Source organism: Saccopteryx bilineata, chromosome 3, assembly GCF_036850765.1.
Source record: "Saccopteryx bilineata isolate mSacBil1 chromosome 3, mSacBil1_pri_phased_curated, whole genome shotgun sequence".
Classification (NCBI taxonomy): domain Eukaryota; kingdom Metazoa; phylum Chordata; class Mammalia; order Chiroptera; family Emballonuridae; genus Saccopteryx; species Saccopteryx bilineata.
This window is the reverse complement of record NC_089492.1, coordinates 88,625,792-88,651,101: the sequence shown is the minus strand read 5'-3', so window position 1 is coordinate 88,651,101 and position 25,310 is coordinate 88,625,792. Positions and strand designations below refer to the sequence as shown.

Sequence of the window (25,310 nt, the reverse complement as noted above, 5' to 3'; positions counted from 1 at the left end):
CCTGTGTGCCCTAACCGGAAATCAAACCCAGGGCATCCACATGCAGAGCAGATGCTCTACCACTGAGCCAACCTGCCAGGGCCTCCTGGCAGGTTAATCACTATGCACAATGTCTATTTCTTGGTTTAGAAAAGAATGCACAGCTTCAAGATCTCTGACAACCCCTAGAAACACTGAATTAGTCCCTCCATAAAACTAATTTTTCACTAAGATAAATTCTTCTCTATCATGTACTAAGCCAGAAATTTAGCTTTACTACAAATTTATAACTAAATGCAGAAATAAATTAATTCATCAGATGGTCAAGCTTCCTAACAGATCTAAAAACTAAACATTTGGTTTTACTAACAGTGACCCACAGAATTACTCTCTAGAAAAATAAAGACATAAACAGTCACTTCCAAGCAACTGAACCAAAAATTAATGTATTTTTATGGGCCAATTTATGAGTCTTAATTTCCTCTGCTTTCTTCCATAAGAAAGTATAAAAATAAAGTGAACAGCCACCTCATTTAAAATGAAGTAAGACCTGATCTGTGGTAGCACAGTGGGTAGAGCATCAGCCTAGGATACTGAAGTCACAGGTTCAAAACCCCACGGTCGCCGGCTTGAGAATGGGATAACAAACGAAGACTGTGAAAAGGCAAACCAGCTAGGGACCCTGGGACTCACAGAACGACACTATGGTGAGTTCTCTGGGGGTTCTTTTTGCATCATATACCACATGGACAGAACTGAAGAAGCCAGTAGTCCAGAAACACCAAAGGAAGCTGATAAAAAGTCCTTGCTCTTTCAAAAAAAAAAAAAAAAAAAAAAAAAAAAAAAAAAAAAAAAACAAGAAAAGAGCAGCATACCAAAACAGAAAACTTTTATACAATAATCACTGCACTTCAGAAACACAGACACATACACAGAAATAAACTGTGGCCCGCCCTCACCCATGACAGCAAAGGCCATGTAGGGATACTAAACTTTCACTCTCACCAGGCTGTAATGTGCCTCAACATGACCCACCCCAACCCCACCCCTGCAGGGATAATATCAAAGGCCGACCTTTCTTCCCTGCCAGGAGGTAGGTAGTAAGACCCACATCCCCTGCCTTGTCTATGAAGACTACCTGGAATGCCTGGACTTCACTACTCCCACGACAGTAACGAGGCACCCTTTCTCAGCCCACGGGGACGGTATGAGTCGAGGCCTAGTAGAGTCAGGACATTACCACCTGGCACGGTTAAGAGGGCCAACCCCTTCCAGCAGAGTCAGGAGAGACCATGGGAAGAACAGCAAGGAAGTATAGGTGGAAGACCAGAAAGAAGCTGAAACTTCCACCCCAGCCTAGCAGCCACGAGGAGTCCCACCTTTTGTGTCAATGGACCAATTCCTTTAAAGCTCACAACATACCCAAAGTGGAAATAATTTGAACAGCCCTGTAACTATTAAGGAAATTGAACTTGTAATTAAAAACTTCCTAGAAAAGAAATCACCTGGCCCACTGTTTCATCAGAGAATTCTACCAAATATTTAAAGAAGAATTAATACAATCTCTTCCAGAATATTAACACAATCTCTTCCCGAATACACAGGAATAAGGAGTACTTCTCTATTCACTTTATGAAGCTATTATTACCCTGATGCAAAACCAAGAAAAAGATAGTATTAACCGCCCCCCCCAAAAAAAACCTACAGGCAAATATATGGACATTGACACCAACTCCTTAACATATTAGCAAACAGAATTCAGCAATATATAAAAAGCTGAATTTAACCCAAGGATGCAAGTGTAATTCAATATTTAAAAATCAATTTAATACAATCCACAATATTAACAAACTGAAAAAATACTTATATGATCATGTAATTCTATAACAGAGCCTGACCAGGCAGTGTCGCAGTGGATAGAGCGTCAGACTGGAATGCCAAGGACCCAGGTTCAAGACCCCAAGGTCGCCAGCTTGAGCACAGGCTCATCTGGTTTGAGCAAAAGCCCACCAGCTTGAACCTAAGGTCGCTAGCTCGAGCAAGGGGTTACTCGGTCTGCTGAAGGCCCGTGGTCAAGGCACATATGAGAAAGCAATCAATGAACAACTAAGCTGTTGCAATGCTCAACGAAAAACTAATGATTGATGCTTCTCATCTCTCCGTTCCTGTCTATCTGTCCCTGTCTAACCCTCTCTCTCTCTGTCTCTGTAAAAAAAAAAAAAAAATCTATAACAGAAAAACTATCTGGTAAAATTCAATACCTGAAAAAAATTTTCAATGCCTATTCCTGAGAAAAACTCCCAGGAAAGAAATGGGAATAAAAGGGGACGTCCTCAATTAGATAAGGAGTATCTTAAAAAGAACCTAGAGCGAACATTATTCCACATAATAAAACAAGACAAAATGCATAAACACAGAACTGCCTCTATTATTGGGAACAGACAAGGATGTCCACTCTTACCATTCTTACTCTTATTCAATATACAAAGAGGCAAGAAAAGGAAATAAAAAGCCATACAGAAGAAAAAAAACTGTTTCAGATGACAACTGTTTACATAGAAAATCCCAAGAAATCAATTCCCAAGTCCCCCAGAATAAGTGAGTTCAGCAAAATTACAGATACAAGAGGGAGATGAAAGGGAGGGGAGGGGAGGGAAGAAGAGGGGAGGAGAAAGGGAGGGGGAGAGAGGGGAGAGAGAGAGAGAAACATCGATTTGTAGTTCTACCCATTCATGTATCCATTGATTCTTGTATGTGCCCTCACTGGGCACACTTGGTGTAGAGGGAAGATGTTCTAACCAACTGAGCTACCCATTCAGGGCATAACTTAAAATAATTAATCTAATGTCTTTACCTACAAAACATAGCTTAACAAATACCATAGCTGAATAATGACCTTCTCAAAAGATACCCTAAAATCTGTAAATGTTACCTTATATGTCGGGGGGGGGGGGCAGGGGAGGAACATCTTTGTAGATATTAAAGTAAGTATTTTGAGAAGAGAGGGGTTATCCTGGATTATCAGTGTGGGCCCTAAATTGAAATTTATATAACCTTTTGAGGAGACAAATGGGTAGTCTCCCTCTGGAGCATGTTACACCTTTTCTTTAGCCTTTCTTTCTCAGGCTTGCCTTTTCTCCCTAAACTCTAAGGATCCCCACAAGACCTGCTACCAGGGGAGTGATGGGCTGCAGCAGCTCATCCTGGGCTAACCCGCTGAACCTGTATAAACGCGCCCCCTTCCTCTGACTTTCCAGTAAGCCTTCAGCAGCCCAATGTGGCTCACTTCTTTCCTGTAACAGCTCAAGAGCCAAAGCAGCCCCGCCCAGACTCTCTCCTGTTACTTCTTCTATCCTAAGCCTGCCCTCCTTTCACTGTCCCCAGCTCTGATAAACTTACGCTCCAAAAAAAAAGAGGTGACAAAAAAGAGAAGACAATGTCAATGTGACCACAGAGGCCCCTGCCTCTGTGATTTACTGCAAACCAAGGAATGCAGGTAAGCACCAGAAGCTAGAATAGGCAAGGAGCAGATTCTCCCTCAGACCCTCTGGAGGTGGAGCCACCCTCCAATACTTCGATCTAGGCCCACTGATTCTGATTTTGGACTTCTGGCCTCCAGAACTGTGAAAAAATTCATTCCTGGTATATAAAGCTAACAAGATGGTGGTAATTTGTCACTGCAGCCACAAGAAACTAATAACACTTACCCATTTCCTGAAATGTTGTAAAGAGCTAACAAATATGCATAGAAAAGGCCCCCAAGATGTCTGAAGTACAGTTGTGGGGGGGGGGGGACACAGATACAATTTTAGAGTTCTTAATTCAAAATAAGAATATATAACACTCCTAATATTGGAGGGTCAAAGAAATCTAGATTAAAAAAATCTGGATATGTTGGAACAATCGTATCCAACAGTACACTTAATTCACCAAAGATTAGCCCACTCATTAGATAAGAACTGTTTATATCAGTAGCTCTGGCAAAATTTCAACCTTGATTAACTGACTTTTAGTGTATTTCCTCTCTGTAGAGGAGAAAAGCTCAAGTGTGCTGGCTTCATTACTACCATAAATAAACTCTGCAAAATAAGGTCACTTTAGTACTCCCAGGACTACTCTCGATTATTTAAATTTGCTTCTACACTTCTCTCCCCATCTTACAGAGAACAAAGCAAACATAATTCTTCCTTTAATCAATTGGTCCTAATGAACAGGCATACTAAAAATACAACTTAAGTTTCAACTTGTAGTTATTCACATTACAAGTATGTTATTCCAGTAATTCACAAACTCTCCAGTTTGAATACATCATAAAAATACCATGTATATTTATAACACAAACATTAAAACCCAGTAACATATTTTTAATGAATTTTAGAATATTATAATGGAATATGCAAGGTTATTAAAAGAGTGCCAAAACAATCATGTACACAAAAAAATTAAAAAGGAGGGGAGTAAAGAGAGACAAATATACAATGACGGAAAATTATTGACTTTGGATGATGGGCACACAACGTCATCAACAGTTCAAATGCTATAGAGATGTTCACCTGAAACCTATGTACTCTTACTGACCAATGTCACCTCATTAAATTTAATTAAAAAATCTATACAGGTACAGCCCTGGCTGGATAGTTGATGTGATTAGAGCATTGTCCCAAAATGCAAACGTTGTGGGCTCGATACCTGGTCAAGGGCACATACAGAAACGGACACTTTCTCTTTCACTCTCTTTCCCTTCCTCTCTAAAATCAATAAATAAAATTTTTACAAAATAAATTAATTAAAAATAAGGTTGAAAAGGACAAAAAGATGTCTTATTTAAAACTCCATTATAGAGAGAATCAACCCTAAACAGCTACAGAAAATTATATTCAGCATAGATATTCAGAAACTTTAGATATAGTTTGTAATAAAAGGTATACTCTACAGAAAGCAATAAATGAACAACTAAGGAGCTACAATGAAGAACTGATGCTTCTCTCTCCCTTCCTGTCTGACCCTATCTCTCCGTTTCTCTCTCTCTCTCTCTCTCTCTCTGTCACACACAAAAAAGGGCATACTCTATTTAAATAATCAAACACACTGAAAGCCACATTCACAAAGTATATTTTAAATTTAAAGTGGATTAAAACAGGCATTTTTGCACAGACTCTGGAACTAGTCTACCTAGGTTCAAATCAATGTTACTTAACCTCCCTGAGCCTCCGTTTTCTAATAGATAAAATAAAGATTTACCTCACAGGTGAAGTTGTGAGGGTTAAAGGAGTTAAAAACTTAAAGCACTTATAACTGAACCCAGTATCTAGTAAGTGCTCAATAAATGTTGGCAGCTATTATGATCTATTAAAATAGAGGGTCGCCATCAATACCTATGAACCTTATAATAGTGTGTCAGCTGCCAAGCTTACCTTTCATCACAGAAAACTTAGAGGTGACAAGAGATGACAAAATTTCAATGATCTCTGTACTGAAAGCATTGATTTGTATATCCCCTTCTAGACAGTAAGCTCAAGAACAGGGACCATGTCTTACTCAACTCTGTCTGCATCACCAAATTCATGGTAAGTACTTGTCCAAAATGTCCAAGTTAAGTAAATAAACATTTTGATGTTCAAACCACTCCTATTTACCATCATTTTCCTTCCTAATGCCAAATAGGCAAATTTTTATTTAAAGGGTACCCAATATAAAAAGAAATTACGTAATTCTATGAAATTTGTATTACAACAGGATAGCAGAAATAGTAAGAACCACAGACAAAGCTACCTTCCCCAAGACACCTAAACATTCCTGTGGGGAAGAGTCACTGTCGGGGTTAAAAACAATCTTTGCACTCCACCCTCCAGCCACACACAGCCACAAGAATGGGTGTTACCACTCACTGCTCTTCCTTCATCAGTACCTCATTCCTATCTTCTTCCATCATTTGCTTTGTGACACCAGTGAATGCCAGCTCATCAAAATGCGAGATCCCTGCTCCAGGAGGTCTCCCAAGAGGACCAACTATTCACTTATAAAATGGAGTTGATCTCCTATTTGAAATGGAAAACTAAGGGTAGCATAAGGCTTCCCTTTATCATCCCTAGAACAGTAATCTACTTCCACTGAGGAAGTGAACAATTACGTTTTTAGAAACCTCAACTGTGAAAGACTGTTGGTTAGTCATCCTCAGACAGCTTTCACTGATGGCTGCTCCTCAGAAGGCTCTTCCATCTGCCTCCCAGTTATCACGGGTGGAGCCCCACAACCCTACCACCAGATGGAGAGAATCAGGTAGAGAGATGCAATGAACACTCTGTCAAATCAGGCTGAAGCCCACCCAGAACTCACCAAAGGCTTTTCTTAGCTCTATGGTAACATTCAAAACTTTGCAGCAAAAGAAATTGTAATTCCTCATTATCCAAGAGCAATCAGCATAGTACGGGGGGAAAGGCCACTCAGTGATTCAGGGGCCACGTTTCATAAAGATGAGAAAGAGATATGATTAGAGTTTCCCCCCAAAAGAAACAAAATATAAATTTATTTTCATAATGTATCTTATGTTTACCAAAGTTTAGGTTACACTTGGAACTATGCACTAATTCTTAAGACAAGAAACTAATGAACTGAGAGTTTGGGACATAATTTTGTGAACAAACTGTAAAACAGCATATGACAATTTTGACTTCACATTTGCCTTTTACAAGACAATAATATGTCACATTTACAACAATTTAGTAGACTCTGCTTTTGTAAACAAAAATAAAACTTGAAAAATAAAAATAAGTCATTTTTGAAAAAAAGAGTTCATCATTTATTCCCCAGGAGTCTCACATGCACCTTTAAAAAAATTTTTTTCAAGTGAGAGAGAAAGAAAGGATGGGAGAGAGATGAGAAGCACCAACTTGTAGTTGCATCACCTTAGTTGTTCACTGATTGCTTCTCATATGTGCCTTAACCAAAGGGTTCCAGCCAAGCCAGTGACCCCTTGATCAAGCCAGCGACCTTTGGGATCAAGCCAGCGACCATAGGATCATGTCAATGATCCTATCCTCAAGCCAGCAACCCTGCACTCAAGCTGGTGAGCGTGTGCTCAAGCCAGATGAACCCGTGCTTAGGTAGTGACCTTGGTGTTTCGAGCCTGGGTCCTCAGCATCCCAGGTTGACACTCTATCCACTGCACCACTACTGGTCAGACTAAAAAAAAAAATTTTAAGGTCTGACCAGGCGGTGGCGCAGTGGATAGAGCACTGGCCTGGGATGCCAAGGACCCAGGTTCGAGACCCCGAGGTTGCCAGCTTGAGCGCAGGCTCATCTGCCTTGAGCAAAATAAAAAAATGCTCATCAGCTTAGACCCAAGGTCGCTGGCTCAAGCAAGGGGTTATTCGGTCTGCTGAAGGCCCACAGTCAAGGCACATATGAGAAAGCAATCAATGAACAACTAAGGTGTCGCAACGAAAAACTGATGATTGATGCTTCTCATCTCTCTCCGTTCCTGTCTGTCTCTCCCTATCTATCCCTCTCTCTGACTCTCTCTCTGTCCCTGTAAAGAAAAATAAAGAAAAAAAACTTTTAAGCGCCTCTCTCATCATCACCCTGCTGGCTTTCCTTATCAAAAGTTAACTGGTAGACCTGACCTATGGTTGCGCAGTGGATGCAAGTTACATTGACCTTGTAACGCTGAGGTCACCGGTTCGAAAACCTGGGCTTGCCTGGTCAAGGCACACATAGGAGTTGATGCTTCGTGCTCCTCCCCTTCTCTCTCTCTCTCTCTAAAATGAACAAAATCTTTAAAAAAAGCTTTTTAAAAGTTTACTGGTCTAACATTGCCAAATTCTCACTAGTACCTCTTCTTAAGACATAAATTAAAGCATAACAGTAAAGTGCACAAATCTTAGGTGTGCAACTTAAATTTTCATATATACAGACACCTCTATAATCACCACTCATCTCAAGATATAGAACATTTCCAACATCTCAGGTTCCAACATCTCAGGCCCCTTCCTAGTCATTACCACCACCACCAGAGGAACTACTATTCTGATTTCTACCAACAGGAAATAGTTGTCTGCTTTAAACTTCAGTTAAATGGAATCTAAGCAGTTCTTGACCTTGCTGTGAATTCATGAAATCCTTTGCAAGATTTGCAATGTCACCTCGCAGTCGATTTGGAATATAATCAGTTATGTTGTTGGGTTCCAGACAACAACTGTGTTATGAATGTTTCAGTGGAGATCAGCTTTATAACTAGAGAATTCACTTCTGATTAGTTCCATACTATAATGACTTCTATGTAAGTATATTAAAAACTTAATGTAAAAAAGAAAAAACTTGCCTGACTGGGTGGTGGCGCAGTGGATAGTGTCGGACTGCAATGCGGAGGACCCAGGTTCGAGACCCCGAGGTCGCCAGCTTGAGCCTGGGCTCATCTGGTTTGAGCAAAGCTCACCAGCTTGGACCCAAGGTTGCTGGCTCGAGTAAGGAGTTACTTGGTCTGCTGTAGCCCCATGGTCAAGGCACATATGAGAAAGCAATCAATGAACAACTAAAGTGCCACAACGAAAAACTGATGACTGATGCTTCTCATCTCTCTGCATTCCTGACTGTCTGTCCCTATCTGCCCCTCTCTCTGACTTTCACCCTGTCTCTGTAAAAAATAAAATAAATAAAATAAAATAATGATTGATTTAAAAAAAAAAACTCGAATAACCATCATTCTGGCATTTTACACCAAACATGACTTAGAGAATTCCTTCCACTCCTTTTGTGTGGCTTTCCTCCAATCTCCAATGGAGCCAACTTTACACTAGACACTGCTGACTTTTGATGACATAATTAAGTTTTCTGTAGTCTCAGAAATTAGAGGGCTAGCTAGAGGAAGTTATAAGCCTGATTTTGTTAGCTATTATTTGAACCAACAACCTTAAAAGGTTTATAATTCTCCCAAAACTCAGTAAAAAGAACTACCTGCTCCATACTTTTTCCTAAATGAGTTAACAATATTTCTAACCTCTAACCATATATTACCAAAAAATCAAAACAAAAACTCACTTTTCTCTTTACTCTCAGCGGTGTTTCCCTCCCCCATTTCATTATTCTTAACAGCCAGTAGATCCTCCATTCAACATGTGTGTGGTGAGACTCTGAACACAGCCAATGCCCTGGTTCACTCCCTCACCACCTCTTGTCTACCCTCCTTAACTGGTCTTGCTTGCATTGTCTTTCATGCTGTTACCAAAGTCACCTCTCCATTACATGAGATCGACCATATTATTTCTCTGATTAAGATCCTTCTATAGGTCCTGCTGCCCACAGGATAGTAAGGATCTTAGCTAAGAACTCACAACCCGGCCCTAATCGTTCCTGGCTTTTCTCCAAGCAACTCCTGCAAAACTCTGGTCTGGCCTGACCAGGCGGTGGCGCAGTGGATAGAGCATCAGACTGGGATGCGGAAGACCCAGGTTTGAGACCCTGAGGTTGCCAGTTTGAGCGCGGGCTCATCTGGCTTGAGCAAAAAGCTCGCCAGCTTGGACCCAAGGTCGCTGGCTCGAGCAAGAGGTTATTCGGTCTGCTGAAGGCCCATGGTCAAGGCACATATGAGAAAGCAATCAATGAACAGCTAAGGTGTTGCAATGCGCAACAAAAAACTAATGATTGATGCTTCTCATCTCTCTCCGTTCCTGTCTGTCTGTCCCTGTCTATCCCTCACTCTGACTCTCTCTCTGTCTCTGTTAAAAAAAAAAAAAAAAAAAAAAAAAAAAAAAAAATCTGGTCTGACCCCTAGACACCCATGGACTCCTACTCACACTGATGCTTCACTACTTCCTCCTTTGGCTAGAAGCCCTTTCTCCCTTCATCCTGCAGTCAGCTCCCTTCCTTTCTGGGCCAGGGCTACCCCAGCAAAAGCAACTATTCCCTTGTATGTATTGCCAAAGCCCTTTGTACCCACCACAACTACATCACACTGCATTAGTTAATCATTTCTTTCTTTGTCTCATTCACCAGGCCACAAATTTCTAGACCTGAGGCTTCTCCCTGGACTTCTCAAAGATAAGGTTAGAATTTAATTTTTACATCCCAGGAACTTGATAGGGCAATTCCATAAAAGCTCAATGAAAAAAAAAAAAAAAAAGTTCCAACCACTTTTATTCGTGTCATCTTTTTCTATAAATAGAAACTTTAAAAAGTTAGTACAGCCTGACTAGGCAATGGCGCAGTGGATAGAGCATCGGACCTGGAAGACCCAGGTTCGAGACCCCGAGGTCGCCAGCTTGCACACGGGCTCATCTGGTTTGAGCAAAAATTCACCAGCTTGGACCCAAGGTCTCTAGCTCAAGCAAGGAGTCACTCGGTCTGCTGAAGGCCCAAGGTCAAGGCACAAATGAGAAAGCAATCAATGAACAACTAAGGTGTCGCAATGCTCAACGAAAAACTAATGATTGATGCTTCTCATCTCTCCGCTCCTGTCTGTCCCTGTCTATCTATCCCTCACTCTGACTCTCTGTCTCTGTAAAAAAAAAAAAGTTAGTACAATATGTCAAAGTAATGAACCTGTTTTCTTCTAAAAGTCACCCAGCAAGCCTGACCTGTGGTGGCGCAGTGGATAAAGCGTCGACCTGGAAATGCTGAGGTCGCCGATTCGAAACCCTGGGCTTGCCTGGTCAAGGCACATATGGGAGTTGATGCTTCCACCTCCTCCCCACCTTCTCTCTCTCTATCTATCTCTCCCTCTGTCTCTCTCTCTCCCTTTCTCTCTCCTCTCTAAAATGAATTAAAAAAATTAAAAAGTCACCCAGCAAATTATTAAGTTTAATACAAACTAAAATCTCCTTTATTGATTTGTGCTCCCTGTTTGAAATATCCTAGCTTATTTGTTTTAAAATATCTTTTATCGAAGATAAGATGAAGATACCACTTAAAATAAACTGTAGTCATCACCCTATAAATCACTACTGGGTGCCAAGGAATGAATCACAGTTATTATTTATACAACTAAAAGATCACAAATAATCGCTTCTCGGCCTTTTGGCTAAGATCAAGCGTAAAAGATCACAAATAAAATTACTTCATTGAAAAATTTGTTTATATATATATATATATATATATCTCCTTAACATGTAACACACCTGCATGGTGATTAAGAGTATAAGCTGGAATCACAATGCTAGTTGTGTTACTTGGGGCAAATAACCTCAATTTCAATGTGCCTAAATTTCCTCATCTTTAAAACAAAGACGATGAAAGTGCCTACTTCACAATGGTTCTGGGTGACTGAGTTAGCACCTTGATGGCCCTCAGAATGGTGCCTGGCAGAGTAAATGTGCAAGAAATGATAAATGTCAACTTAACACATAACCTTTGTATTCTTGGTTCTCACAACAGTACAATGAGATTGTCTGAACAAAAATGTTTTGCCCATTTCAGAGATAAGGTGCTAACAGAGAGATGATATGATTTCTCTAAGCTATTTTAAGTGGCAGAGTTGGAACTGGAAACCATACCTAATCCCAGACCAAACTGACCAAACCTCCACAAATCCAGTTTGGAAGGAATCTTTTGGGTTTTCCACATTGTTTCCTCTTGTTTGTCAACAACAGCCAGCCCAGGAACCTGGTAGGAACAGCGAACTGCCCTATTTGCTCAAGCTGGCGAAGCCTCACTGTCACAACGCCTGATACATAGCAGGCACTCCAGAGACAACAAACAGCTACTGATGACTGAAACACAAAGTGCCACTGTGCTGTCTCAATAACAGAACAAGACACTCCACAAAATCAAGCCTGCTACCCAAAAGTCCCTTAACATTATGCTTATCTGTCACATCAAAGTATTGTGTAGCCATAGAGTAAAAAAAGTATATAAAAAAAGGAAAAGACTTTTGTAAATGAATAATCTTTTACTCTCAAAAATATGTTTTGCTAAACGGGGCTTTCATTAAGATAAGTTTTCGAGTTTTTTTGAAAACTAACCCAACTAGTGATACTCCATGAAATGTCTTTGTCCAAGTAAGTGGTTGACATGAAGACAGTATTTTATCTCCATAAAACCTTTACCAAAACTTATTTTCAAAACTTCCCTGGGCTTAACCTGAATCCCAATCCTGTCTTCATTACAGCCACCTCACATGGAATATAAGTAATGAGCTTCGAAGGCAGATGCAATGCTCCTGATGAACCCACCTGATCCAGGTAAGTACAAAGAAGCAAAACATCACGAAGCGACACCTAAGTGCCCTATCTTTATCTTTCTTCTCTTCAAATGAGCAAGCAGAAGTTAGAATACACGTTAATGATCAGTCTTGACATCAGCCCCTGGGTAAGGCCTACCTTTCCTTTCCTGGCACTACCATTCTGGAAGCTACAGGTGTGTGACTGGTACCCGGAGGGTACACATACGGGGCAGCTCAGCCCCTGCCCTCGACAGCTCAACGTCGAAGGCTCACACATGGCGGCCTCCTGAGACGTTCTTCTGCACATCTGATTTAACAGCAGTGCAGCGCCAGACCCGCCCAGGTGAGGCGGAGGGAGGGGCTGACGATCACTTGCAAACAGCAACCAGACACCAAAACACCAGGCCCTCCACAAGCCGCGCCACCTCGCCCTCACGACTCGGCCCCGCGGCCCCTGACGCCTCCGCCTGCCTCGGGGAGTCGCTTCCCCGCGTCTCCTCTTACCTGTGCCGGCGACGCCGCCAGTTGCGTCGGGACCCCAACTCTCGGTCAGGTGCCCGTTACCTTGGCCGCAGCCCGAGAGGCCCGGCTCAAGGGGAAGAGCCCGTCGGGCCGCTCCCCCTCCACCAACTCCGGGATCCCTCGGCCACCGCCGCCATTTTCCCCGCGCCGTAACCCCCACCTGACAACCCCACTCTCCCACCTGTGACCAGCAGGGGACGACGCGCGACACCGTGGAGGGCGCGTGCGCGAGCTGGGGAATCCGCGGGGGTCACAACCTCCGAATACAGCCCGCCGCTAATTCATCCCGAAGCGGGATGCGTCCGGCCCGTCGCCCTAGTAATGCGTCCCAACAGGCGTTATACTGATTGGCTGCGAGCGCCGTGACGCGACGGCGTCCCCGGCCGCTTGGGAAGCCCAGGACCCCGGCGCGGCGCCCCTGCTCCGGGCGGGGTGGGGCACGGCGCCCGGGTCCTCTAGGGCGGCCTTAAAGCGGCCTCACGCGTTTCTCGCCTGATCTCAGGGTGAAAGGGGTTTGAGTGAGCGAGGGATATAGAGTCGATCAGTAATAGAAACGGGAAACCACAGAGGGCATTGTCCCAGCGAACTGATAGCCCTTCAAACTCCTAGAGTTTCAGAGTGGAAAACAAATCTGGACAGTTTTAATTTACAAGCCTAATGTACTCGGAGCAAAGTCACGCGGCAAATCAGAGGGAGAACCGGTATTAGAACGCAGATTCCTGGTACGCAGGTCAGGCTCTCCCTCACAGGTGCAGAACTTCGCCAGTGCTGGGGAACCACCGTTCCCTTCCCTGAGCACCCACAGCCCTTTCATCATACCCCTGGGAAAAGGTATTCATCACTTTCTACCGTGCCATGTCTGTCCCTCACCTGCTGGGCTTGAAAACTCTGTAATGGTGGGGCCTGATTAAACCCCTTTTCATGTCCTACACAAGGCCTTCCTCTTGCTGACCTTCAACAGTCACTGAATTAAGATCTTAAAGATAATTAAACACAGCCACACATCACACACATCGCCTCTCAGCCATTCATGTATGCTTATGTATTTTATTTGTTTATTAAACAAGGAGGGGGAATTGTTAAAGCACCAGTTTCCTGTTCTCACAAAATTTATGGTGTTACAATAATAAGTATTTAGGTTAGGGATGCATAGTTTCAATAGAGCTGAATTATAATTCTGTGTGAATCAAGTTCCTGTGCTTTTCTCCTCAGTCAGCTACATACCCTTTCCAATTTTGTTCAGAAATAGTGAAATATTTAAGATGTGCTAAAATTGTGTTAAGGAAGATAAACACTAGCAAAGGGAAACACCAACACAACAGCCAATTACCTCTGTGAGTTTAATCCATATTATTATCTTTAAAATGAGATTGGGAGAATAAGAGATCTCTAAATTTTCTTTCCCCTACTCCTAAAGTTTTCAAGTTTTTTAATGTGACAGACTAGGGAAAACCCAGAAGGCACTGTAGATGGGTTTTGAAATCATGAATATGTATAGTTTATCTCTAACTGAACAGACCTGCCAACTGAGTAACTCTACACATTAGAATATAGTAGATGTTGAATAAAGGTTAACTGACTTAAATGAATCATCCTGGTTTCTTCTTTATGTCACCTTTTGTCCTTTGACCTTTCTTGGGGTGAAGTGGTGGAACCTGAAGTAAAGGATGAAAACGGTGGAGTCCAAGAGTATTAGCTCTTTTTGGCCCTAAATACTTCTGACACCCACTACTCGTGTCAGTTTTCCACACCAAGCAGTTCTCCAATTCTCTACGGACACCAACTGGGTATCCTACAATGTAACTCAATTCTGCCACTGACTACTCTAATAATGCAGACCTCACAGGTTAAGGGCTCAGTCCCAAGAGCCTGTCCCCCTCTTAAGACACTAATCCAAAGTCCAGGCCACCAGTACTTCTGACCAACCTGCTATGAACTGGGTATTCCCAGTGAGGCAGGATGATAAGAAGCTAGGAAAATTCATTGGCAAGTGGAATGAGGAAACTGAGACAGGTAGCTGAATGAACTGGCTGAGCAATTTATAGCCAGATACCGAAGGTCACCAGGGCATAAGGCCCCGGCGCCTAGCAACTGACAAAACTGATGCTGCACCTTACCTCAGCCCCAGGGTGGCCTTTCATATCACTGGTCATGAAGTTCAGACATCCCTCCCCCCCACCATCACTACCATTCCTCCCTAAAAATAACATCTAGGCCTCAGTTGTATTTCAGCTGCAGGCCCAGAAAAGCAGTGGGGAATGCTAGGACCCGGTGTAATGACTAATGACCCCCTGCCCTCACACTGACCAATCAGTGGAGACCTCAACCCTGGATCCGGTATTGAATAGTCTGTTGAGATCCTCCCCTGTGACCTCCCCTAAAATCCTCACCTTTGGAAAGCAGGTAAAATCCCTCAAGATAAAGGAAGCCACAATGGGGATCTCTCTCTGGAGCACTCCCATACCTGATCTCAAGCATGAACTTTGTATTTTCTTTCTAAACTCTCACTGTTCCCAGCTTTAATAAATACACTTTTAAAATCACATGGACTTGTGTTATGAACTCTTTCTTGCATGACGTCAAGAACCCACTATTACCAGCTGGCCTGAAGCAGACTCAGGCCGGGTCCCCATCCAGTGACACCAAGAAGCCCTGCTCAGGTTCTAATTGACTAAAACAACTCACTGTACTCAGAAAACACTTTGCTTGTACTGGTAATATAAAGAATAGCATTTCGAATGGCCAAATAGGAGAGATATATAGGGCAAGGTATGTTGGGTGGGTGGGGAGAATGGGGAGGAGTTCCCAGGTCCCCTCTGAGTGTGCCAATCTCCCAGCACCTCAATGTATTCATCAACACAGAAGCTCTCAAAATTCATTATTTAGGATTGTTTCATGAGAATTTCATTATACAGGCAAAATTAATTAAGTCAGTGGCCATTAGTAATTAACTCAACTTCCAGCCACTCACACCACCCTGGAGGTAGAATGCTGGAATTAAAATTTTCAGCCCTCTAATCATCAGGATTGGTTCCTCAGGCAGGCAGCCATTACCTTCAGGGAGTCATTAGCATAAATTCAGGTTGACAGGCGCTTGTTATGAATAACAAAAGATCACCATTCTCTTCCCAATATCTCTCAACAAAATACAAGGTTTTTAGAAGCTCTGTGCTAGAAATGGGGATAAAGACCAAATATATATTTCTTATTATGTCACAATATCACAGAAGGTACAAGGGAAAAGACTGTAGAACAAATCCCAAGAAGTGTGGCATTAAAGCACCCTGGCTAGGTCCCATTGAGGGTATGATGAAACAGGGCCCCAAACCATCATACTGCAATTTAGGTAAATTTATGCTAAAGTCACCCAAGAGATTAGGGACCTCCCCTAGAAAACGTACTCCCACAGTGCACAACTGATCTGATCATTTCCTATAATGTGTATCTGCTGGGATTTCCCATGCTGACCATTGTACTGTGTGCTCAACCCACTGCCTAAAATATATTGTAAAGCCAGTAGCCATGGCCACCATCACAGCCACCTGGCCCATGCAGGTTCGCATTTGATTCGGACAGACGATAATGAAACAACGGAGCCAAGAACTGGTGGGCTATCAGCTTTAATCCTAGCTTGCACTTGGCGGGCAAGAAATACACACAGTGGGAAAACACTTCCCTTTCCATGCAGGGCTCCCAAAGCCACTGACTTACACGGGTATCCTAGAATCAAGGGTTTCTAGCTCACCAGCCTTATTCACCTCTGTTCCCCATCTTCTCTCTGCACAAACTCTGCACAAACTGGCTTCTCCTTCAGCATTCTGCCATCTTGGTTGCTTCTTCTCTCTTCCACATGGCCTTTCTCTGCTCTCCTCTCTAATGCTAATCTCAGGAACTGAGAGAGAGAAAGCTCCCCATCTGCCCCATTTTATAGTGTAGAAATCAAAACCTTTAATCCAATATACAAACAAGGAAGTCTCTGATACAAAGTCACTTAGGGTGGGAAAGGCTCAGTCTTAAAACTAAGCATTAGGGTATAACAACCTGCCTGCTTACAGCCTGTTCCCCACACCCAGTGCAAACTATAAGCGGGCAAATCTATATATCATATTTACAAACTTATTTGACCAACATACATGAACTTATACTATGTTGGGTCATGGGCACCTCTGATCATAAACTTTAGAAGATAGGTAAATACCAAGGAAGCAGAGTTCAAGTTGTATAGAACAGTGTTTTTCAACTGCTGGTTCACAGACTGGTCCACAAAAAATTTTGTACCAGTCCACAAAAGAGTTAACCATGCTGATGTTGTATGAAGAGTATAGATCCAATGATCTTAGATGAATTTGCATATGCTCAGGGTGATTTCTACCTTAGTGGTCCCCCAAATAATTCTCCTATTTTCACTAGTCCCTAAATGTAAAAACGTTGAAAGTCACTGGTATAGAAGACACTTTTGTCCTACTTCAGGCTATAACTCGATTAATGATATACTGATTCTTGGTAAAGAAGGTCCTTTGCATTAAGAAGGACAAAACTAGTCTCAACTCCCTATCCCCGATGGTGTGGATGAAAAGGGGGCTCAATGGAAAGTAACCTTACAGGGTGATCTGATCATAAATTCTTAATGGGGCAGGTCATGGTGGGTAGGCAGCCTCAGGAGTATAACTTTTGTAGTAAAAGGTTGATCTTTGCCTCATACAAGCCCTGTCCATTGTTCTTATGCATCTAAGTTAACACACCTTTGAAATAAGCTTAACCACCCTCAAGAAAGCACATTGCCCTGGCCGGTTGGCTCAGTGGTAGAGCGTCGGCCTGGCGTGCAAGAGGTCTTGGGTTCGATTCCCGGCCAGGGCACACAGGAGAAGCGCCCATCTGCTTCTCCACCCCCCCCCCCCTCTCCTTCCTCTCTGTCTCTCTCTTCCCCTCCAGCAGCCGAGGCTCCATTGGAGAAAAGATGGCCCGGGCGCTGGGGATGGCTCCTTGGCCTCTGCCCCAGGTGCTAGAGTGGCTCTGGTCGCGACAAAGCGACGCCCTGGAGGGGCAGAGCATCGCCCCCTGGTGGGCAGAGCGTCGCCCCCTGGTGGGCATGCCGGGTGGATCCCGGTCGGGCGCATGCTGGAGTCTGTCTGACTCTCTCCCCGTTTCCAGCTTCGGAAAAATACAAAAAAAAGAAAAAGAAAAAGAAAGCACATTGTTAACTATCTTGTAATCTAATTCCAGCCTTGCTTTCTCCCACCTTCATGTAATCTTCCTTACATTCCCTCCTTAATTTCTAATGCATAAACAAAACTGCAAAACTATCACTTTCTCGAGAGTTTGTGATCTTGCTTCCCAGCAGTTGTCATCAGTTTTGCTCAAATAAACTCTTATTACTGTCTCTGCCTCCCTGCTTCTCACTTCAGAAAAATACCAAAAACCCACAAAAAAACAACTCTTATTAAAATTTTCTGCCTGACCAGGCGGTGGCGCAGTGAATAGAGCGGCGAACTGGGATGCAGAAGACCCAGGTTCGAGACCCCAAGGTCGCCAGCTTGAGCACAGGCTCATCTGGTTTGAGCAAAAAGCTCACCAGCTTGGACCCAAGGTCACTGGCTCGAGCAAGGGGTTACTCGGTCTGCTGAAGGCCCGTGGTCAAGGCACAAGAAAGTAATCAATGAACAACTAAGGGGTTGCAACGAAAAACTGATGATTGATGCTTCTCATCTCTCTTTGTTCCTGTCTGTCTATCCCTATCTATCCCTCTCTCTGACTCTCTCTCTGTGTCCCTGTAAAAAAAAAAAAAAAAATTTCTGCAGGTTTGGACATTCTTATGTTGACAATGAAATAATAGTTTCTTAGACTTTTCACCATGGAATTTCTCTAACATGAATCCCATTACCAATCCTGCCCCTATAAAAGAATATTTAAGTAGTACCGAGAAAGTACCTCATATCCCACCTTTTCCATATGGCTTTACTTAGGTCATGTAATGGCTCTGACATTCAAGTTCCTTCATCTATAAAATGGGGAGAATCATCTTTCCATGTTGGCATAAGAGCGGCCAAACACAGAGAATTTTTATGAGTTTATTTGAGCAGGAGGCAAAATCTCAAATGCTCTGGAAAATGAATGAGAGTTTTACAGTTCCTTTTATGCATTTGGAGTTAATTATATGCTCCCTTAATGGTGGTTAAGCCTCCCTCAGAATCTAAAAAAAAGAGAATTACTCTGGCATTTCAAAGGTGTGTTAACCTACATGCACAAGAACAATAGACAGGGCTTACTTAAGGCCAAGATAAACTCTTTACCAGAGAAGTTATAGGCCTGGAGCTGACTACTCACCATGACCTGCCCAGTTAGGAATCTGTCTGTGATCAGATCATGCTGTGAGGTTACTTTCAGTCATTCCACCTTGTCAGATTTATAGATCTTTACCTTCACACTTTTCAGAATTATAAAGGAAAGAGAGAATTTACCCTGGAGCAAGCCTTGGTCTTGTATCTCACTCCTGGTACATTACTCTGAGGCAGGTTATTAAAGCTATACATGAGCTTAAAAGCCAAACAATTCTAAATTTGAATCCCATTTTTGAAATTTAGTGAATTGAAAATGTGGTTAAGTCATTTAATATTCCTGGGCCTCAGTTTCTTATCTGAAACACTTAGCTATTAGTGTTTACCTCTTAGAACTGTTAAGCATATCAAATAAATAACAATAATGACTACCTGCCATTTATTGAGCGTTCACAGTGTGCCAAGTACCATGTTAGCCCTTCACATACATCATTTAATTCTCCCATCCAAGTACTAACCAGGCCCGACCCTGCTTAGCTTCTGAGATCAGACGAGATCGGGCGCGTTCAGGGTGGTATGGCCGTAGACACATCATTTAATTCTCAAAACATCCTTTTGATGAGTGGGGATGAAGAGACTTAGAAAGGTTAAGCAACGTTGCCCACAATCTCACAGCCAGTGAATGGCAGAGTCAGGGATTTGAATATAGGTCTCTCTGACACCAAAGCCCCTATTTCTCACTCTTCCCTCAAGCTATAGTGAATGCCCTTCGGGGATCATTAGCCTAGAATACAAAAATCCTCCCAATACTTGCTCACTCCTTTAGCTCTCTGCCCTAGACTTTCTTGTCTCCAATCTTCTAAACTTGCTCCTTCCAGATCCTTCACCAGCCAACTCAGCCATTTGCTATTGACAATGTCCATGTCCATGTCCATGTCCATCCTCGTCTTGAGCCTCTCTCTTCCAAAAAGGCAGGAAGGCCCACTTCTGCAGGCCCAGATGGTTCCAAGGATTCTGAGCATTCAAGATTCTTGAGTGCATTTACTCAGACATCCCAACCCCAAGTCCCCAGGTTCTTCCCCCCATCCCCCCAATTTTATTGAGATGTAATTGATATATAACAGTGTGTAAGTTTAAAGAATACAGTCTGATGATTTGTTATACTAATATTGATATATAGTAAAATAATGATTTGACATATGGCTATATTGTGAAATGATTATCACGATAAGGTTATTTAACACATTCATCACCTAACATAGTTATGTGTGTGTATATATGTATGCGTGGTAAAATTTTTTTTGTTGTTGTTGTATTTTTTTGAAGCTGGAAACCGGGAGAGACAGTCAGACAAGACTCCCGCATGCACCCGACCGACCGGGATCCACCCGGCACGCCCACCAGGGGCGATGCTCTGCCCACCAGGGGCAATGCTCTGCCCACCAGGGGGCGATGCTCTGCCGCGACCAGAGCCACTCTAGCGCCTGGGAGCAGCAGCCAAGGAGCCATCCCCAGTGTCTGGGCCATCCCTGCTCCAATGGAGCCTTGGCTGCGGGAGGGGAAGAGAGAGACAGAGAGGAAGGGGGGGGGTGGAGAAGCAAACGGGCGCCTCTCCTGTGTGCCCTGGCCGGGAATCGAACCCAGGTCCCCCGCACGCCAGGTCGACGCTCCACTGCTGAGCCAACCGGCCAGGGCCGGTAAAAACTTTTAAGATTTACTCTCAACAACTTTTAAGTATACAGTACAGTATTGTTACCTAATGTCACCATGCTGTACATTAGATCCCCAGGACTTATTTATCTTATAATTGGAAGTTTGTACCGTTTCACCACCTCCACCTATTTCTCCAGCCCCACCTCTCCTCCAGCCCCCTGGCAACCACCAATCTACTCTCTGTTTCTGGAGTTCAGGTGTCTAAAGTCCACATATAAGTTAGATCATGCACCATTTGTCTTTTTTGGTCTGACTTATTTCACTTAGCATAATGCTCTCAAGGTTCATAACATGTTATGACAAATGACAGGATTTCTCTTTTTATGACTGAATAACATTCCATTGTGTATATATGTATATGCCACATTAATTTTTTTATTTATTGGTTGATTTGAGAGAGAGAGAGAGAGAGAGAGAGAGAGAGAGAAATGGATCTGTTCTTGTATGTGCCCTGACTGGGGATCGAATCAGCAACCTTTGCGTATTGGGATGATGCTCTAACCAACCAAGCTATTTGACCAGAGCCTACATTTTTTTAAATTCATTTATCCATCAGTGGACACTTAGGTTGTTTCCATGTCTTGGCTATTGTAAATAATGCTAAATGAACATAGAGGTGCAGATATATCTTTGAGATAGTGATTTCATTTCCTTTGGACATATGATAGTTTTATTTCTAATTTTTTTTTGAGGAGCCTCAATAATATTTCCTATAGTGGCTGTACCAATTAACATTCCCACCAAACCAAACCAAACAAAAAACACATTCCTACCAACGGAACATGAAGGTGCCTTTTCTTTGCAGCCTCGCCAACACTTGCTATCTCTTGTCTTTCCAGAGTTCTACTTCTTTCCTATCAAGGCCATGACTTTGGCATTGAATATTTGCCTAGGCTAAGAGTTCAACCTTCTCTAAAGTTCTTCACTCTAGCTAAGGCCTAGGTCTGTCTGCCCTCTGCCTGAGAATGGGAGTCTCTTTAAATACTGCTAAAGAAGCCTTCTGACTCTCACATATTGCTTGCTTAGCAACAGTCACCGAAGTCCACCACCCTTACAAATACTAACTTCCCCCATGCCACTCAGACAGCAGAGACTTTGCGACAGCGGGTGCATCCTCTTTGGTCTGCATCCTCTCCTGGTTCACCAGGAGTAATCTGCCGCAGCATATCAGGAGCAGCCAATGTTCACTTCTTACTGGCAATGGAATGGATCCTCTTGGTCCTCCTGCCATCAGATGATTTTCTTTCAGAATCCCATCTTTGGAATCTGCTTCCTAGAAGCAGCAGCTGAAGCAGGGACCCTGGTGCAGATGAAATTTTTAAGAAAGTACTCTCTAAAGAAGGCGAGTGATCGAAGCAGGGTATGTGGCAGGAGAGATAAATTAGGTGAAGATATGGTGTCAGCTAGAGACTCAGCTCAGCGTGATCTCAGGAAGCTCTGGAGCATGAACCACTGGGTTGTTCAACCTTAGGACGAGGAGCCAACCTCTTGCATCAGTCAGTTATTGGCGGCAGGCTGCCTGAGAGTAGGGATGTATATATAACCTGCAGAGCAGAGCAGCTCCTGTTTGTCTGATGGGAATCCTTGGAGAAAGGGGGAGGCAGCTGTGAGCCATCAGTCACAAATGCTCACAGCAGCAGGGAGATGGATCCCCCCTCTGGGAGGGGCACCAACAGCATCCACTACAGAAATGATATATATGCTAGTAAATCTTCATTTTTCCAAAGAATACATATGTGATTGTACGTGCCCAGAACATCTGGGAAAGCTAGGTAATAAGCTATTGCAGCAGTTGCCTCTGGGAAGAGAAATTGCCAGTAAGCTGCCACATTAATGTATTTCCTTCTGTACTGTCCAAATTTTAGCCAGATGTAAGTATTATTGTTTTCATTTGGGGGAGAACAAAATTAAAAGCTTCTTAGATGTGCCGATGAGCTTAAAAGATGATGTTAACATACTCTGCTGCCCAGAAGGGTAATTTCCCACATGTTTCTGAACCTCCGGACTCCTACAACAGTGTATCACAGCCGATGAATTGTTCCACTTCATAAGCCATTGATTTAATAGTCACATTTAATAGGGCACTCTCTGCAACACTCAAGGAGACACTGTGACAATCAGGAAACCCAAGTCCTTGTTCTTATTGCACTTTTATGATTATTGGAATACACTCTATGCCCATGTCATTACTCCCTCCTCTTCAAAATGTGGTAGTTATAAGGTAAAATATATCCTCAATAACAGATCTCAGAAAAGAGACAAGGAAGCACTGCCAGCTCTCTTCAGTGACAATGAGTGGAAGGAGCATGCAGCCCAACGCTGGCAGAGGTCACGGACACCTAGCGGAGGCTCGGGGCTCCCATTTCCTATAGTCCCCAATTTCTCTGTTTGCAAGAATCCCTATGGCGGAGATTTAGCATACTCTTATTTACCGAGAGATATTCTGGAATTCAAAAGGCAGTTGACTAAAATCTTATTTTTGTTTTTTCATTTATTGATGTTAGAGAGAGAAACACCAATCTGCTGCTCTACCCATCTATGCACTCACTGATTAATTCTTGTATGGACCCTGACTGCAACCTTGGTGTATCAGGATGATGCAACCTTGGTGTGTCAGGATGATGCTCTAAACAACTGAGCTACCCGGCCAGGGCCTAGAGGCATTTGAAAAAAAAGGTTTTACTTCCTGAGAGGCAGTCTTGTCTTCAGTAATTCAGGAGTCTCAGTGTTAGAATGAGTGGCTTAGATGTGACAAATTTATGTTGACACAAACCAGTGGTGAATCTAATTCAGATATTCTCTCTGGCCTCTTTACTCCTCCTGCCCATCCCCCCACACACAGCCTCACACTTTATGCTGACCTGTCCAGCTCACATCTCCTGGCTCCCTGGCCATTTTCCTGGCAGGGTTCAGCCAGTGGGAGGCGCCATCAGGAGTCTGCAGGGTGGGCTGAGAAAGAGATCAAGGCGTTTGTTTCCCCAGCCCCCACCCTGTGTGGCTGCAGGATGGGAATGACTTTCTACTTCATCTGAGGCCCCAGCTCCTCTCCTACTCCGCTCTCACTGAGTTTTGGGGTCCACTCCCTCCCCTTGTCCTTTCAGGCAGAGCTCACCCTGGGGCAGCCTAATTTATTATATCTAGGCCTCTGTTCATTTCCCTTAACACCTACTCCACCTTTGTAATAATCCCTTTAACTCTCTTCAGTCATCATTTCTGAATGTTCCATTTGTTTCTTGCCAAAACCCTCGTTAATACATCGATAGACCCAAATTTCGCTCAGGCTAAAAAGATAAAAATGCCAGAAAGTAAGTTTAGAACCCTGGAGCCACTCACCCAACGTAAACATAAACATAGACATAAACATTTCTCCTACTACTATTTAAAAATTTTTATTTTTAAATCACAGTTTATATTATTTTAAATTAGTTTTAGATGTAGCATAGTGGTTAGTCACATACTTTACAGAGTGTCCCCCCCATATTTTCAGTACCCATCTGACACCATACGTTGTTATTACAATGTTATCGACTCTATTCCCTATGCTGTACTTCACATCCCCATAACTATTTTGTAAATACCAATTTGTATTTTTTAGTTCTTTCACCTCTTTCACTCAGTCCCCCAAGCCCTGCCCTTCTGACAACCATCAGTCTCTTCTCCTTCTACCATTTAACACAAAACCGCTGTATCAGTATGGAATGCTTTCAGCTATGAGTAACAACAAACTCAATTTACACTAGCTTGAACCACAAGGATGTTCATTACTACTAACTCAAAGCATAGAGGTAGGCAGTTTCAGAATTGGTTCTCTAACTCGAGGATGACAGTAAGGACCTGGGTTCTCCTCATCCTTCTGTTCTGCCCGCCTTAGATGTTAAAAGTTCACCTGTTGCTTCATAGCCCCAAGATGGTCACCACACCTCCACATATCACAATATATCCAAAGGCAGGGAACAGTAAACAGGGTTTTTATTGTTTCATCCAGGAAGAAAAATCTTTCCCAGAAACTCCCCCAATGATGACCCTGATGGTCCCATTGACTAGAACTTAGTCACATGGCTACCTTTCTCTGTAAGGAGTGTGGGAAAGCAAGCACCTGACTTTCTAGACTCTCTAGGGAAGGTGGCAAAAAAAGGGAGGGGGTGGGAATAAAAATTAAGTAACCAACCGTGTCTCTCACATCCTGTGTTGCTGCTGAGCCCTCCGGCCAATTGTCCCTCTCTGAGAGGTTATTTATGCTGTCTTCCAATAAGAAATGTCTGTTTCCTCTTTCCTATTGTTTTTATGAATAGTAATGAACTTGAGGGCTCAATTTCAATTTTTTCAACATCTATTTATAACCTTCACTGAATTACCACTGATGTTCACATAATTTGTCTGGGATGGTCATCCAGAAAAGCATTTTAACTGTGTTTTCTTATTTTCTGTATTATTGGTTCTATGGCATCTGGATCCTCATATCCAGAGATGGCAAGCCACTTGCCTGGGAACATCCCTTTGTTATTCATGCAAACTCACCCATCAGAGTTTACCACACACACACACACACACACACACACACTCCTCACACACTTCTCACACACTTCTTCTATCTGTCCCTTTCTATGGAAACCACAAGAAAGGCTTCTGCCTGTTTTACCCCCACGACTCTGCCTCCTGACTGAGCC

At 43.0% G+C, this 25,310-nt stretch overlaps 1 protein-coding gene across 5 annotated transcripts in view; it reads right to left on the bottom strand.

Moving 5' to 3' along the window:
- LCLAT1 (lysocardiolipin acyltransferase 1) overlaps positions 1-13,029 on the bottom strand; it is a 166,959-nt gene extending 153,930 nt beyond the window's left edge. For 2 of the 5 annotated variants that reach the window (XM_066266827.1, XM_066266830.1), the window contains exon 1: positions 12,638-12,814. The gene's annotated coding sequence lies outside the window, so the exon portion shown is untranslated. Of the gene's footprint in view, positions 1-12,637; positions 12,815-12,836 lie in introns of those variants that run through there. The other 3 variants (XM_066266829.1, XM_066266826.1, XM_066266828.1) reach the window with 3 other exon arrangements.
- Between the last annotated feature and the right edge of the window lie 12,281 nt (positions 13,030-25,310).